This window comes from Delphinapterus leucas, chromosome 11 (genome assembly GCF_059928025.1).
Source record: "Delphinapterus leucas isolate spDelLeu-1000000601 "Yukka" chromosome 11, BTC_Dleu_Yukka2, whole genome shotgun sequence".
In the NCBI taxonomy this organism is placed as follows: Eukaryota; Metazoa; Chordata; class Mammalia; order Artiodactyla; family Monodontidae; genus Delphinapterus; species Delphinapterus leucas.
The window spans coordinates 17710930-17726799 of record NC_143139.1 but is presented as its reverse complement, the minus strand read 5'-3'; positions in this window follow the sequence as shown (position 1 = coordinate 17726799).

Sequence of the window (15870 nt, the reverse complement as noted above, 5' to 3'; positions counted from 1 at the left end):
ATATATATATGTAAAATTGAATCACTTTGCTGTACACCAGAAACTAACACAACATCTCACATCAACTATTCTTCAATTTAAATAAACAAACAAACAAATAAAAGAATATAATATACCCTCCCTGAGGGTAGATACTGTATTCTTTGATCTCTATAACCTGGACCAAGTAAATTGTAAGCCTTTGATAAATGTTTTTCCAAAAAATGACTAAGTGGCCCAGAAAGTATCTACCTTGAGGAAACAAACTCTATTTTGTTAATAGTCCATATTTGAGACCACAAAAAATGTTTAAATATATACCTGAGAAAGGATAGCCCCAGGTATATATTAGTAGTAATGGCATAGATCCTTTTACAGAAAAAGAACTCAGCGATAACTTTTATTTTTCATTCACTAGTTTAAAAATGACTTGGAGATAAAAGTGCCTTGGTACTTCCTCTCTACATCTGTTACTAAATAGCTTCACTTTCTCTCTAACTCCTCCATCAGCATGTCTTCTAAAGAGCCACGTGGAGTAATTGGATTCTTCAAGACATACACTGTTCTGTTAATAGCCCCCATCTCAGAAATTTAGGTCTAAAACCTGAGACAGCTTTTACTTCTTTCTCCTGGTCTTTCATGTCACTTAGCTCTCAAGTATGTCAATTCTACCTCCCTGAGTCCTCCCCCTTCAACCTCACATCTCTATTCTTCGTCCTGGTCCAGGAAAATCAGGCCAGTCTGACAGCTAGTAGATGTCTCTGCCTCTAGCAGGTCTCTTTCCCATTGTCCAACCTGCAGATATTATCAGTTTAATTTACCAAAAACACAGTTTTAATCATATGTTTTTCTCGTTTAAGGATCTCCGTTTCCTATTTCCTAATGAAATAATAAATTTTCTAATCCGCCATTGAAAGTTCTCCTGGATTTGGATCTAACTTATTTCCTTTCCATCTTTTCTACTTCTCCTTTTTATCCTCCCCGCCCCCTCTCTCCTCCCACCAGCACTCTGGTCAAACTGAATCTGTTACTGTTTTGATTCTATTATGATCCTTTCCCTTTGCTGATCTTAGTGCTTTTTTTATTTTATTTTATTTTATTTATTTATTTATTTTTGCGGTACGCGGGCCTCTCACTGTTGTGGCCTCTCCCGTTGCGGAGCACAGGCTCCGGACGCGCAGGCTCAGCGGCCATGGCTCACGGGCCCAGCCGCTCCGCGGCATGTGGGATCTTCCCGGACCGGGGCACAAACCCGTGTCCCCTGCATCGACAGGCGGACTCTCAACCACTGCGCCACCAGGGAAGCCCTGATCTTAGTCCTTTTACCTTGAGTGTGCTTGGCTTATCTAAATGTTTCAGTTACACTCAGCTTTTTAACGGTGGGAATTGAATAAATACTTGTGACATTAACTGTTTTTTGAATTAAGTGCAAGTCCCGAAATGTGTATGATCCTTCGGTCAATTGGCCCTGCATTTAAATGATAGTGGATGTCACTGGAGCTTCAAGGTTTTTTCTACATTCAGCAGGAGTCACTGTAACCAAAGAATGTTAAATGCCATTAGCACCAAAATAATGAACTCCTCTCTTTCACCCTGTCGAGTGCAGGGAATTAGGTGTCCATGGCCTTAGACGTTTGCACTCTAGTCTGGATAGAGATTTTGGCTGTGTCTGTGAAAGGGCTCTTTTTACTTCTCTTTTGGTTCTCAGCTTATTTAATCCTTCAATTTTGGATCTTCTATCTCTTCTCTTTCAAGATGAGTTTTATGTGGAAAGAACTTCAAATTCAAACAGGCAGTAAGATTCTTGCCCTGCTAGTCTCGGTTTGGACCCTAGGTGTCTTGAGTGGACCTTAAATGGGTCCTTACTGTTAAGTTCAGTGACGGAGAAAAGCTGGAGGGAGGATATAGAGATCAAAGAGTTCCAGGAACTGAAATGTTCAGAAGTTGATACCCTTGAGAAGGATAAACAGGAAGAACACGTCACTATTATAACCAGAAGAGGAGATGAATGTAGTTGTGTGCTCTATGCCTACAGATGTATTTCTTTTTCTGTAGCGTGAAAATAATTGTTTTTAAAAAGTCTCCCTTTTATACTCTTTTTCTTAAAAAAATAATATGTTTCTGAGTTAGCTGGAGAAACAACTGAAATGTAACTTTTCTTAGTTTTCATTTTATCCCAAAGAAAATGAAAAATCTCCATTTGCTGACTGTATGACAGGAAATGGGACTGAAGTCTTGAATTCTGACTTTTTTTCTTTAGTACTTTCCTAAAAGTACTGATGCAATATTGCCCCTTCTAGTCTTTCCCCTCCTAACGTTGTCTTATAAAGTAACAGCCCAAATAAAGATATGTGAGAAGCATTTAGGTTTCCAGCAAGAAAATATTTTCACAAATGATTCAAATGCATTTGAATTTCAGCTATGGTTCCAAAGTATTAAGCATTATTCTTATTTTCTCAAATGCAAGTAGCTGGGCTGAAAGCATTCCAGGTTGGTATTAGTGTAACACACAGAAAAGTCAAATAGAAGTTCAAGACTATTTATGCGGAGTGGGAGTGTTATACACGATTCTGCCCAGTATGGTCAACAGACTTGTAACAGTCATGACTGCGTGGAACCTGCCATTCTGTCTGGAACAGTTTTTTGACTTTTTATAAAGATGGAAAAAGGATTCAGTGAGAATAACTCTGTTTACACTGTAGGTGATAGTTGTATTCAGTTTCTTAGTGAGATTATGCTAAAACCATTATCAGCTATTCAGTTCCTTTCTGGTAGCAATTTTCATTCTTTAGGAACTGGAGGAAACTCTTAAGCAAATGCACCGGGTATCTCAGCTTGCGTCCTGACATGTAAGAATATTTTTGTAAGTCTGGAACATTAGGCATGGACAACATAACTGTTTTCCTACCAAGAAAATATTCTTCCTGAGGTAAGAGTGAATATGAGTATAGAGTTTGGTCAAATCCAATGTTATTGTCAGAAGAGAGTGTGTTTGCATTTTTCACTTAATTATCAATCAGTTCGGTCGTCCTCAGCCTGAGAGCAGGGAGCTGCAATGAAAAAGGAAGCAAAACCTCAGAAAGCTGTCATTCTACAGCCTCCATGAGACATTGAGTCCTGGTGGCACTGGTGACACAGGGACAGAATGTAAGCAGTGTTGACAACAGCCGCAATGGTGATGTGGATGATGGTAAAGGGCTGCTTTCAGTGCCTTCTATTCCTGCATATAAGGTATCAGAACCCCTGCCTAGAGATCAGAATCCTTGGTCCTGGACAACTTGGCATCATCAGTAGTACTTCCTGTGGGGCAGTGTCTGGACAGTGATACTGTCAATGGGTAACAATGGCATAGCTGCCCCTCTTAGGTGTAATTTGACACATTTTCTCTGGGATCTGAACCGAGAGTTAAAAAAAACCCAAACAAACAGTAGGTTCCCCCATGGCAGTCAACAGAATGTTATTAGGGTCCATGTAAGACACCCACTGGATATTCTTAAATTTATTTGGGAAGATCTTCTGAGGGATAGGTTTCTTGAGGAGTAAGTAGGATTGCAGATAGCTTTAAAAAAAAGAAAAAAAAAGGTTGTTTTTGTAAACTTTTTCTTGGATCCAAACTGCTGTGATTCAGGAAATGTAGGTGACGATCAGAAGAATGATCTCTGCTCTCTCTTCCCGAGTCTTCCAAGCTCTGCTCTTCTTCTGAGTATCTGTGTAGATGCTGAGGTGTGCTGCTCAAATCTCCCTTCCAAATGGTCTGCCACCCAGACACGAGGAGTGCAGGACCTGACAGTCTCCAGCATTTGACTCCCTTGAGATGTGCCTCAGCTTTTGAACAGAGGTCAAGTTCTCGGCGTGCCCCCCAGCCAGTGATGGAGCAAAGCGATGCTGCAAAGTGGTACAAGGGCTTAGCTTTGGACAATCGTTGCTCCAGAGATCCCTGATGGGCTGGCACAGCTTTTGCCATGTGTGTGTCATGGTCTGACAGCCCCCCCGTCCAATCCTACCTCCTCCTGTTTCCTTTTAAGGTGTTATACTCATTAATAAACCATCTGCCCACACAACTCATCTCAGTATCTGCTTTCTAGAGAGTCCAGCAGGAAGGGTAGCTCACACTGTCCTCGCTCCATACGGTTATGTTATGATATTCTGCACAACAAAATATCCTTCTGTCCTAGGACCTCCATTATTAATTTTTTCTTATGCAAAAAGTCAAGTTGATGCTGTTAAAAGAGACCAAGTTTGGATTCAGATTATTCTGGGTTTGAATCTCAACTCTGCCTTATTATACTTAGCAATGTGAACTTGACCAAGTTATTAACTTCCATGACCTCTATTTTCTTATCCTTCCAGTCTAGGCCTGAGCTAGAAAGAGATCCCCCATGGAATGGAAACATGGATGCATATAATTGCTGTGCAAAACAATTAAACATCCTCTTAACAGTTCCAAAGACAGATGTCTCATTTTATGCTCACTGTGGGCTATATGGATGTAGTTATATTTACTCTTAAGTTTTTTCCTTTCCTTTATAAGAAGAATTTACCACTAACGTGTAAAACAAATGAAACATTATTTTTTCTCTTTCTTCCTATTGAAAAGAAATTCCCTTCTCTGTAAAATTTTCTTGCGCATTTTTTCCCCTTTCCCTTCAGAATCCCTATTTTTATATCTCATCTCCTGCCTCTCCTTAAGTAAATCTTTTCCTTAAAGTTTTGTATATTTTCATATCCGTTGACTAAGTTATCGTCATTGCTTTGTTTTCCAATGAGGAGAGGTATTAGCTCTCGGTCTTTATAATTAATAGGTCGGATTTTCGGTGGTGAATTATGTCCATTTGGTTATTTACTGCATTTCAAAAGAGAGGTTTCACTCCATTTAGCTTCCTCTCTGTCTTTTAAAATAATTACTTGAGACATTTTCCCTGGTGTTTTTCCATAGAAACAAAAATTGGGAGAGAGATGGAAGGAGGAGAATTATGGAAAATATTTTAAGTGAAATTAGTTTTGTTTTGTTTTTTTGCTTTTTCACTTTCCTTGCCAAGTTTAAAACCATGAAATCTTAACTAGACACTAAATACAAAAAAGCCCCAAATAAACTGAACCTGGCTTAAGTATGGTTACATATTCCTATATTATGTTTTGAGAAGGGATCTTTTCAATGTAATGAGTATTTATAATAAATAAAAACCAAATAAGAGCATCTTACAATTTTATGTGTTTTACAGTTTGCCAAGGATTTTCACTTTATCTTATTTTAATCTTGTGTAAAAAGTACCCAGAAGCCTGAACTGTTCCTTCTGGACTTTCCAGAGTCTTCTTTATACAACATTAACTAAGAAAACTGAAAATGTGTAATAGAACGCTAAAATGAAAGTTTTGCTTAAGACCACAGAGCCCAGAGATTCCAGGCACACACGGGACAGTCCTCCCCCAAAGAAATATGCATATATAAAATATATTAAAATATAGTGTAAGAAATGAAGATATTTCTACCACCTAAATCAGTAAGCCTATTCTTAGCAATGTATACAAAAAATAATTCAACACAGGAAAGTAGGTGAGTACAGATCTCTATATGGGTTTATATAAAATAGAAAAAAAGAAGAAGAAATCACCTAAATGTTCACCTGTTAGCTGATTTCCTATTGATATTAGAATACAATTCAAGATCTTTCTTATGACCTTCCCAGGCTTTGCGAACCTGTCATCCAACCCTTCTTTGCCCTTAAAACACTTCAGCTTGGGGCTTCCCTGGGGCGCAGTGGTTGAGAATCTGCCGGCCAATGCAGGGGACTCGGTTTCGAGCCCTGGTCTGGGAGGATCCCACATGCCGCGGAGCAACTAGGCCTGTGAGCCACAACTACCGAGCCTGCGCATCTGGAGCCTGTGCTCTGCAACAAGAGAGGCTGCGATAGTGAGAGGCCAGCGCACCACGATGAAGAGTGGGCCCCCACTTGCCGCAACTAGAGAAAGCCCTCGCACAGAAACGAAGACCCAACACAGCCATAAATAAATAAATAAATAAACAAAACAAAACAAACACATCAGCCACTGGCGTTCTGTTAATGCCTCAAAGGCCCTTCCACCACAGGGCCTTTGTACATATTCTCTTGACTTACACCATGATTAATTTCCCTGACCTCTCTTACCCTTCACCTGACTTACTCCTCATCTTCCAGGCTACAGATGCAATGTCATTTCCATGGGGAAACTTCCCTGGCTAGATCTGATCTGGCGATAATATGCTCTCATCATACTTTGTTCTTTCCCTTTATAGCACTTATCACAATTTTATTTTATTATTATTATTACTTGTATTTTTTATTTTTTTTTTTTGCGGTGCGCGGGCCTCTCACAGCTGTGGCCTCTCCTGTTGCGGAGCACAGGCTCCAGACACACAGGCTCAGCGGCCATGGCTCATGGGCCCAGCCGCTCCGCGGCATGCGGGATCCTGCCGGACCAGGGCACGAACCCGTGTCCCCTGCATCGGCAGGCTGACTCAACCACTGCGCCACCAGGGAAGCCCACAATTTTATTTTTAACAGTGTTTCTTTTCATTTATTTAACGGCTTTCTTCCTTGCTAGACTTAAAGTTCTAGAAAAACAGAAGACATATCTCTTGTTTAATGCTGTTTTTTCCTACCCCATGTGAGACACGCAGTAGAACATCAATAAATATTTATTGACAGAATAAATCAATCCAAGTCTTAATTCTCTTTGTTTCAAGAAACAAATGCTCTGTGAGACTTGTGGAACCAAGAACATCAACCTGTGGATTTTCAGGACTTCATTTTTCTCAAGTTCTAATGAACTGAGCTTTCTCTTGCTTAAGACAGATACCTTTTTTTTTCTCCCCCAAATGAATCATGAAAAAAGGAATGAACTCTTGAAATGGTTCACATTTGCAAAAGAATAAAACATCATTATTACGTGACTGGACCAATGTAATCTTAGTGCTTATCCGACTTTGTTAAATGCCCTCAGGATCTGTTTCCCAGATTAGCCTCTGTGATCTGCTATTCCAGGAACAACATCGGGTTCTTTTTTTTTTTTTTTGACTCTAACCTTATATCCTTTTATAGTATTTCCTAAGGAAGTTCATCTGTATTCACATCCTCAACAGGAACTTGTAAATATTCAGTATTACATGCATGTGTCTGAGTCTGTATTTCCAGATTTATAAGACACATAGTTATGTAGATATAGATCTTACTCATGCTTTTACTTTTGTATAAACATGAGTAGCCTTCATTCCTACAAACCATCTTTGGGGAAACTGTACTCTGGTTTCTACTGCTCAACTCATGTAACTATAGCATGATTCAGAACAAAGCTCATTGTTTTATAAACAACACACTGGGTACAAAATCCTATTGGGCTCATACCTGCAAGTGTCCTCACTGATATTTCTCCAAGAACACAGCTCTCTGCTCTTCACCTCTGCAGTTCTTCCCTCTTGAATCGCTGCTCTCATTTTAAAAAGACTTAAGGACAGGAGAATATCAAGATCTCCATGAAGCTCGCTATGAGCTAGAGGGAGAAAAAAGAAAAAAAAAATATATATATATACAAATGAACTTATTTATAAAACAGAAATAGACCCACAGACATAGAAAACAAACTTACGGTTACCAAAGGGGAAAGGAAGGGGGAAGGATAAATTAGGAGGTTGAAATTAACATATACACACTACTATATATAAGACAGATAACCAACAAGGACCTACTGTATAGTGCAGGGAACTAAACTCAATATTTTGTAATAACCTATAAGGGAAAGAATCTGAGAAAGAATATATATATATATATATATATATATCTGAATCACTGTGCTGTACACCTTAAACTAACACGACATTGTAAATCAACTATACTTCAATAAAATTAAATAGATACTTTATTGCTAAAAAGTGCTAACCATCATCTGACAATGCAGGGTTGCCACAAACCATCAGTTTGTAAAAAAAATACATCTGGAAAGCACGAGAAGGCAAAGCACAATAAAACAAGGTTTGCCTGTAAAAAAAATAAATAAAGAGATGATAGAAAACTACTTGTTTGGCCTTTTCTCATTTGTCTTCTGGGTTATCTATGCTTTGCACCTGAAGGGAGAAGAGACATAGTAGTGGACACGAAGACTGCTGCCTTCTAGGCTAGCATTGCGTACTAAATTCTTAAAAATTTAAATGTATTAAGAGAAAATGAGTTTTAATAAAAATAAGTAATTGTAGAATTCACCAAGGGAAAGCAATTACATGACCTTTAACTAAGGCTAATTAGTTTAGTATAAGATCTCTGGATGTCTATTTAAAGGATTATATAGGAAATACTTATAACTACCATATCAGTATTAACAGCTTTCTTTCTAAATATGTCAAGCAGTTTACTTTTTCAAGTCATATAATCAATACCTTTGAAATGTTTAAAATATTAATTTAATGAGCTATTGTCAGAAATACTCCAGATGTAAATAATTTAATCAAATTTATTACAATACCCAAATTAGCAACATGCAAATTCATTTATTTTTATTATATATTAGAAGTAAAAATAGTTTTACTATTTTCAGCTTGAATAAATAAAAGTGTATAGTTTCCTGAAGTAGTTCATTTAACTAATGACAAAAGTATGAATCTTCTCTGTTAATTGTGGAGATATTTATATTTGCCAACAGTCATGTCTTTACTAAATCTGAAGAATGTTGGAGCCATCCCAGTACACTTTTAATGTACAAATAAAGATTTGAGGTCCCTTTCCCATTCTCCGTCTACATTATTTTTAATTCGTCCTTGATATTATTTATATAATTTTTTCTTTTAATTTTCTTCCATTTCACCAAGCCAATATTAATAAACAGCATATCTAGATTTGCCTGGCCCAACTCAAAGAAACCAATACTCATGAAACTAACATCGCTGAGATTTTCTACCAAACCAATGTAAAGGCAGTGTTGTCGATATGCTCCAAATATAAATCCTAATGGGCAAGTGGATACTATTGCTTCCTAATAGTTCATAGTTATGCACTGAACTTGGGTGGTCACTATAGCCCACCTAGAATGAGGAACTCTCCAGTTTGGAGGTGACTTAGGCTCAGAGAGGGCTATTTAGAGCCATGCAAGGTAGTTCCTTGTTGTATCACAGAAGCCTACTTCTACATTCTATTCTTTTCTGCCTCACTTGGCCTGTAGTAACAACAGAAAAATAAAGAGTAAAAGAAAGGACAATTATCTGGAAAACTCAGATTCCTTTAACACATTTTCATTGATTGTCTATTGTTTCCCAGATAATGCAATAGATATTGAAGCTACAGAGTTGAAGACACAGTCCTAGCTTTGAACTTTTTGAGTTCAAAACCTCATGGGAAAAGAGACATATAAATAAGTCGAATACAGAATAGTTCAATAAAAGATATAACCACGAGCAAAGAATGTAATTAAGAAGCCATGTTTAATAGCTGCATGAGGGAGAGAACAGCGTTTCAGACACGTGGAGCAAAATCAAGGGCAAAGACCTAGAAGACATTAAAAAAAGGATTTCTTTATGGATAGTGGGTGTGCCATATGCCTAGAGCATAAGGTGTTTGGATGATATTTTAAAAACATGACTGGGAAAGTTAGAGTGCAAACTAAAGCATGCGGCTTTTATTGAGTAGATCACTCTTTCCCCAAATTTAATAGTGTTGAGAATCACCTAGGATGCTTGTAAAAGTACATTGGTTTCTTGTTGGAAGACCCCTTCCCCCGATCCAGTAGGTCTTGCCAGAATTAGGCCCAGGAATTAGCATTTTAAACAACCATTCTGGTGCAGGTCATTGGCAGACCATACTTTGAGGGATTGGGGAGGAGTGACATGATTAGATCCGTGTTTACAAAGATAAGTCTGGAAACTGTGGTAGAAAAGGGGGAGGAGGACAATTCAGCCATGGAAACACCAGTTGGCAGGTAACAAAATAGTCTCAGTGAGAGACAAGAAGAGCATGAATTAAGGCAGCAGCAGTGGGATGGGGAAGAGAGATATGATAGGTAACTTATGAAGTAAATCTGAGAGACATTCATAATCAATTGAATGTGTGTGTTGGACAGCTGATTCAGTCAAAATTGTATGGTATAGGGGATGTGGCAGCATGAACAGAGATTGGGAATCAGAGGAGTGTAGGGTCGTGGAACAGTAAGTTCAATTATTGACATAGTGAGTTTGAGGTGCACTATCAGGACATTTTTCTCCCATCACAGATAGTGGAGTCCTTTGCTGGTTATCTTAAGCAAAATGAGGAACTCACAGGAATCCTGGGACACCTTAAGGAATCTGAGAAGAAGTAGGCTGTTGGCTTAGATTAAGGGACACAAATACCGTCCAGACTCTCTCCTGTCTCTAGTCTTTGCTCTCTGCAGTTCCTCATTCCTTCTTTCTCTATTTCTATCAGTCAGTCACTGAGGGAGAGACTGAACTCTCCTTTTTCTCTCTTTTCTTTTCAGTTCCAATTTCAAAATATTTGGGAAAGATCTTGATTGGTCTAGCTTTGGCCATGTACCCATTAAATGTCAAATGAGATGTGGTTAGGAGGCTGGGGTCACAAACTAACATTGCAGCTCCTATAGTAACCAGGTAGATCAAGAGAAGGGAGAATTCCTCGGACAAAGACGCTGGGCAGATAATATTGTAGGATTCACCAAAGATGCCTGTGGGACATCCATTTGGAGGAGTCAAACTTGAAATAATAACTAAGGGAATTTATTGGCTGCCTTCTGCATGGCAAACATTTTGCTCGGTACATATTTCATTAAGTCATCCCAACAGTCCACCGTAGTATATACAACATTATCATACCCATTTTCAACGGAAGCAATTGAGTTTCAGAGAAGTAAGATAACTTTGCCTGAGGTCATACAGCAGGTAGTAACAAAACTTTCAGGAAAGTCTATGCTTTTTGATTATCACAACCATATTAGCTAAAGCCATGAGGATGAATAAGATCTCTCCTAGAGGGAGTAGAAGGTGATAAAGGAGGAGAGTGTACAGTGGAACCCACTTTTAGGGAGTGAGCAGCCAAAGAGGATTCATTGAAGGGGATTGAGGAAAGGCAAGATATTAAAGAGAAGAAGAGTCTGATGTGTTAAAACTAAAGGAAGCAAGTTTTCAAAAAGGAAGACTAAGTCAAGAGTGTCCAAGTGGCAGAGAGAAGCCAAACAGAACTAAGGCTAAAAGAAGCTGCAGCATGTGGCCATTACACCTCATGAGAATCTTCTGTTCCCGGTCCCACTGTGACTGATAGTTTAGGCCCTCACCATCTCTCCCCAGAACTACTGTAAAAGCTTCCTGTTTTGCATCCCTGTCTCCATTCTCATCCTCACTAATCTAACTTCCACATTGCATTCAGAGAGATCTTTTAAAATCAGGGACCACAGCATCTCATGCTTGCTTAGAAAACCTGGGAAGAAGCTCCACATTGTTTAGTTTGAAATATAGCCCATCATAAGCCAGTCTCTAGCAATCCTTTCAGCTCCAGCTCACTGTATTTCTATTTACGCTACATTAAGGTACTTACAGTTCAAGCACGCGAGGTCTTAGGAGCTTCTGAGCATCTGCACATGCTTTTCTTTTTGCTTAGGAGACTTTAAGCCTTCTTTTTTCCCAAATTAGGCTGGTAATGGAAAGATTCTATACCTTGGTTGTAGCGCTAGTCACATCGCAGTATATATTAGTCAAAACTCATAAACTGTAAACCTAAAAGATTAGATTTGACCGTATGTAAATTTTACCTAAATAAACGCTACTCAAAGGAATCTGGAGAGTCCCTAAATATTTGGCAATTAAAACATTTCTAGATAATCAATGAGTCAAAGAAGAAATTTCAAAAAATTTAAAAAAATATAAAGTCAATAGCACCAAAATTATTTTTAAGCTAAATAAATAAATAAATAGATATCTCTAACTAAACTGATCAATAAAAAGTGAGAAAATGAAAACTACCAATATCAGGAATAAAAAGGGATATCAACAAATATCCTACAGACATCAAAGGGATACTAAGGAAATATTATGAATGACAGTGTGCCAAGACATTTAGAAATTAGATTAAATGTACAAATTCCTTAAAAAGCACAGAGTATATAAACTGATACAAAGATAAGCAGAAGATCTGAATACTACCGTATCTAGTAAAGAAATTAAGTTCTTAAATAAAAGCTATCGTACAAGGAAAACTCCAGGCCCACATGACTTCAATTTTAAATTCTATAAAAAACTTGAGGAAAAAAATAATAATCTTACAAAATTCTTTCAGAAAACAAAGGCGGAAGGAGCATTTTCAAATTCATTTTATGAGGCCAGCAAAATCCTGATGTCAAAACTGAATAAAAACATTGCCAAAACAAACAAATAAAAAAAACTCCCCCTCAAACCCAAAACCAAAAGTCAAAACACAAAGAAAGGAAAAGAAAGCTATAGACTAATGTCCCTCATTAAGATAGAGGTAAAATTTCTAAATAAGGTATTAGTAAATTGAATCTAGGAATATATAAAAATAAGATAATATCATCACCAAGAGAAATTTATCCCTGGAAGGTAAGGTTGGTTTAATACTAAAAAAAAAAATCAAACAATTAATTTTGGCTTATTCATGGAATAAATGAGAAAAGCATATGACCAGCATAATAGATCCAGAAAAAATTTGACAGAATTCAACATCTATTTATGATAAACTCTTTCAGCAAACTATGAAGAGCAGTAAATATCCCCAGCCTGATGAAAGAGATCTGTAGATAACCTGAAGATAACATCTTAATAGTGAAAGACTGAATCCTTTTACCACTCATATTAAGAACAAGCCAATGATACCAACTTTCATTATTTCTATTCAACATCACATAGGAGGTGCTAGCTAGGGCAATAGGCAAGAAAAAGGAAACAGGATACAGATAGGGAAGAAAGAAGTAAAACTTTACTTATAGATGACATAATCATGAATGTAGAAAATCTTAAATGATCTGTAAAAATACTAAAACTCATAAATGGATTTAGTAATATTGCAGGATACAAAGTCATTTCTATATTCTAGTAATGAGCACTGGAAAATGATATTTTAAAATACTATTTATAGTAGCATCAAAATCATAAATATTTTGGGATAGATTCCTTGAATTGTGTATAAGACCTCTACACTGAAAAGTTGAAAACATGTCTGAGAGGTAAAAGAAGGCTTAAATAAGTAGAGAGATGTATTGTGTTCCTGGACTGGTCAACTCAATGTTGCTAAGATGCAAATTCTTCCCAAATTGATTTATAGATTCAACACAATCACAATAAAAATCTCAGCAAAATTTTGTAGAAATTGACAAGCTAATTTGAAAATTTATACAGAAATGAAAAGTGCCTTGAACTTGCTCAAATAATCTTGAAAATGAAGAACAAATTTGGAGAACTTAACCTACCTGATTTCAAGACTTGCTATAAAGCTACAGCACTAAGAGTGATAATGGCAAAAGGTAAGACATATGGATCAATGGAATAGAACAGAAAGTTCAAGAGGAAACCTATATTTGGTCAAGTGATTTTTGACAAAAGTGGCAAGATAGTTCAGTGGGGAACAGAACAGTTTTCAGCAACTAACTTTACACATGAAGAAAAGGAATCTCAACCTCTATCTCATAGCATACACAAAAATTGACCATAGACCTAAATACAAATCTATGACTGTATTTCATATTTCTAGAAAAGATGTAGGAGAAAATATTTATGATTTTAGGGTAGATAAAGATTTCTTAGAGAGCACTAACTAGTAAATAAACAAAAATTAATCATTGGACTTGATCAAAATGAAAGCATTTTTTTAAACTGCCATTAAGAAAATGAAAAAGCAAGCCACCAACTGGCAGAAAATATTCTCAGTTTATTATATAGCTGACAAATGATGTATCTGAACATATAAAGAAAAGTTACAATTTAATAATATGATAAGTAACCAATTAAAACAAAATGGGCAAAAGTTTGAAGACACTTCACAAAAGAAGTATATTGATTTTCTTTTGTGACATAATATATTGCCATGAGTTTAGGTAGATTATAACAATACTCATTTATTATCTCACATATCTGTAGGTCAGCAGCCTAGGTGGGCTCAACTGAATGCTTTGTTTAGGGTCTTTCAAGACAGAATTAAGATGTTGGACTGACTGGGCTCTTATTTGGAGGCTCTGGGGAAGAATCCACTTCCAAGCTCATTCAAGTTGTTGGCAGAATTCAGTTTCTCATGCAATGAAGTCCCCATTTCCTTGCTGGTTGTTGGCTGCGGACTGTGTTCAGCTTCTAGAGGCTACTCTCAAGTCCTTGTGCTGTGGTCTCTTCATATAAGCAATAGAAAATCTCTTCACATCGAATCTTTCTTGTTCTTCAGATCTGACTTTTTCTTCCATCAGCCTGTGAAAACTCTCTGCTCTTAAAGGGCTTATGTGATTAAATGAAGTCCACCTGGATAATCTACCTATTTTTAAAGTCAAGTAATTAGTAACTCTAATTACATCTGCCAAATGCCTTTGCTATGTAACATAATGTAATCATGGGAGTAATAACAGGAGCAAAGGTCATGGAAGTCATCTTAGAATTATGCTTACCACAAGAAGATATATGAATGACCAAAAAACTCATGAAAATATATGCTCAAAATCATTAGTCATAAGGGAAATGTGAATTAAAACCACAGTCAGGAATCTCTCCACACCCCATATGAGGTTTAAAATTAGAAAAAATCAAAAACAATAAAAAAGCACTAACAATACTAAATATTGCCAAGACTAAGGAGCAACTGGAACTCTCATGCTTTTCTGGAAGGAATGTTTTAATCACTTTGGAGAACATTTTGGCAATTTCTGTAAAGTTAAATGTACAATTACTATATGACCCAGCAAATCCAGTGCTTGGTATTTACCTGAAAGAGATGAAAACTATATTTACAGAATTTCATTGAAGCTTTATTCATCATTGTCAAAAACTGGAAATAACCCAAATGTATATCTATAGGTGAATGGATAAACAAATTGTGGTATATTCGTACAATGGAGTTCTCAGAAATAAAAAGGAATAAATTACTGATGCATGCAACAGCATGGATGAATCTCAGAAATTTTATGCTTAACCAAAGAAGCCAGACACAAAAGAATTATACTGTATGACTACATTTATATGACATTTCTAAATAGGCAAAACTAATCTCTTGTGATAGACCTTAGATTAGTGGTTACTCTACGTGGGTGATGGTGAGACTGACTAGCCAGAGGCAAAAGAGAACTTGAATGAAAATATTCTACATCTTTTTGGGATCATGGTTATGTCAAAGCATTTTAGACTTTACATGTATAATGGACGGTTTTTATTTTATGAAAATTATATTTAACAAAGTTGATTTTAAAATATATTGTATATATTTCTAATGAAAACAAAAATGTTTTGTCTTCTTTTAATGTTAACACTGTTCTGGAATTAAGAATTGATAAAATTAGAGACAAAATACAATTAAGCTGTAAGTATTTGAGAGAGGGAAACAAGTTGGCTTAGTCACTTTGGGCTGCTGTAACAAATTACCATGGATTGGGAGGCTTAAACAACAAACACTTATCTCTTACTGTTGTGGAGGCTAAGAAGTCCAACATCAAGGCACCTGCAGATTTGGTTCTTGGTGAGGGCTCACTCTCTGGTTTGCAGCTATCTGCCTTCTTGCTGTGTCCTCACATGGTAGAGAGCAGAGAAAGCAAGCTCTATCTCTTTCTCTTCTTATAAGGACATGAATCCCATCATGGGAGCTCCACCTTCATGACATCATCTAAATCAAATTACCTCCCAAAGGCCCCACCTCCTAATGCCATTGAGGGTTAGAGTTTCAATATGTAAGATGGAGTGGG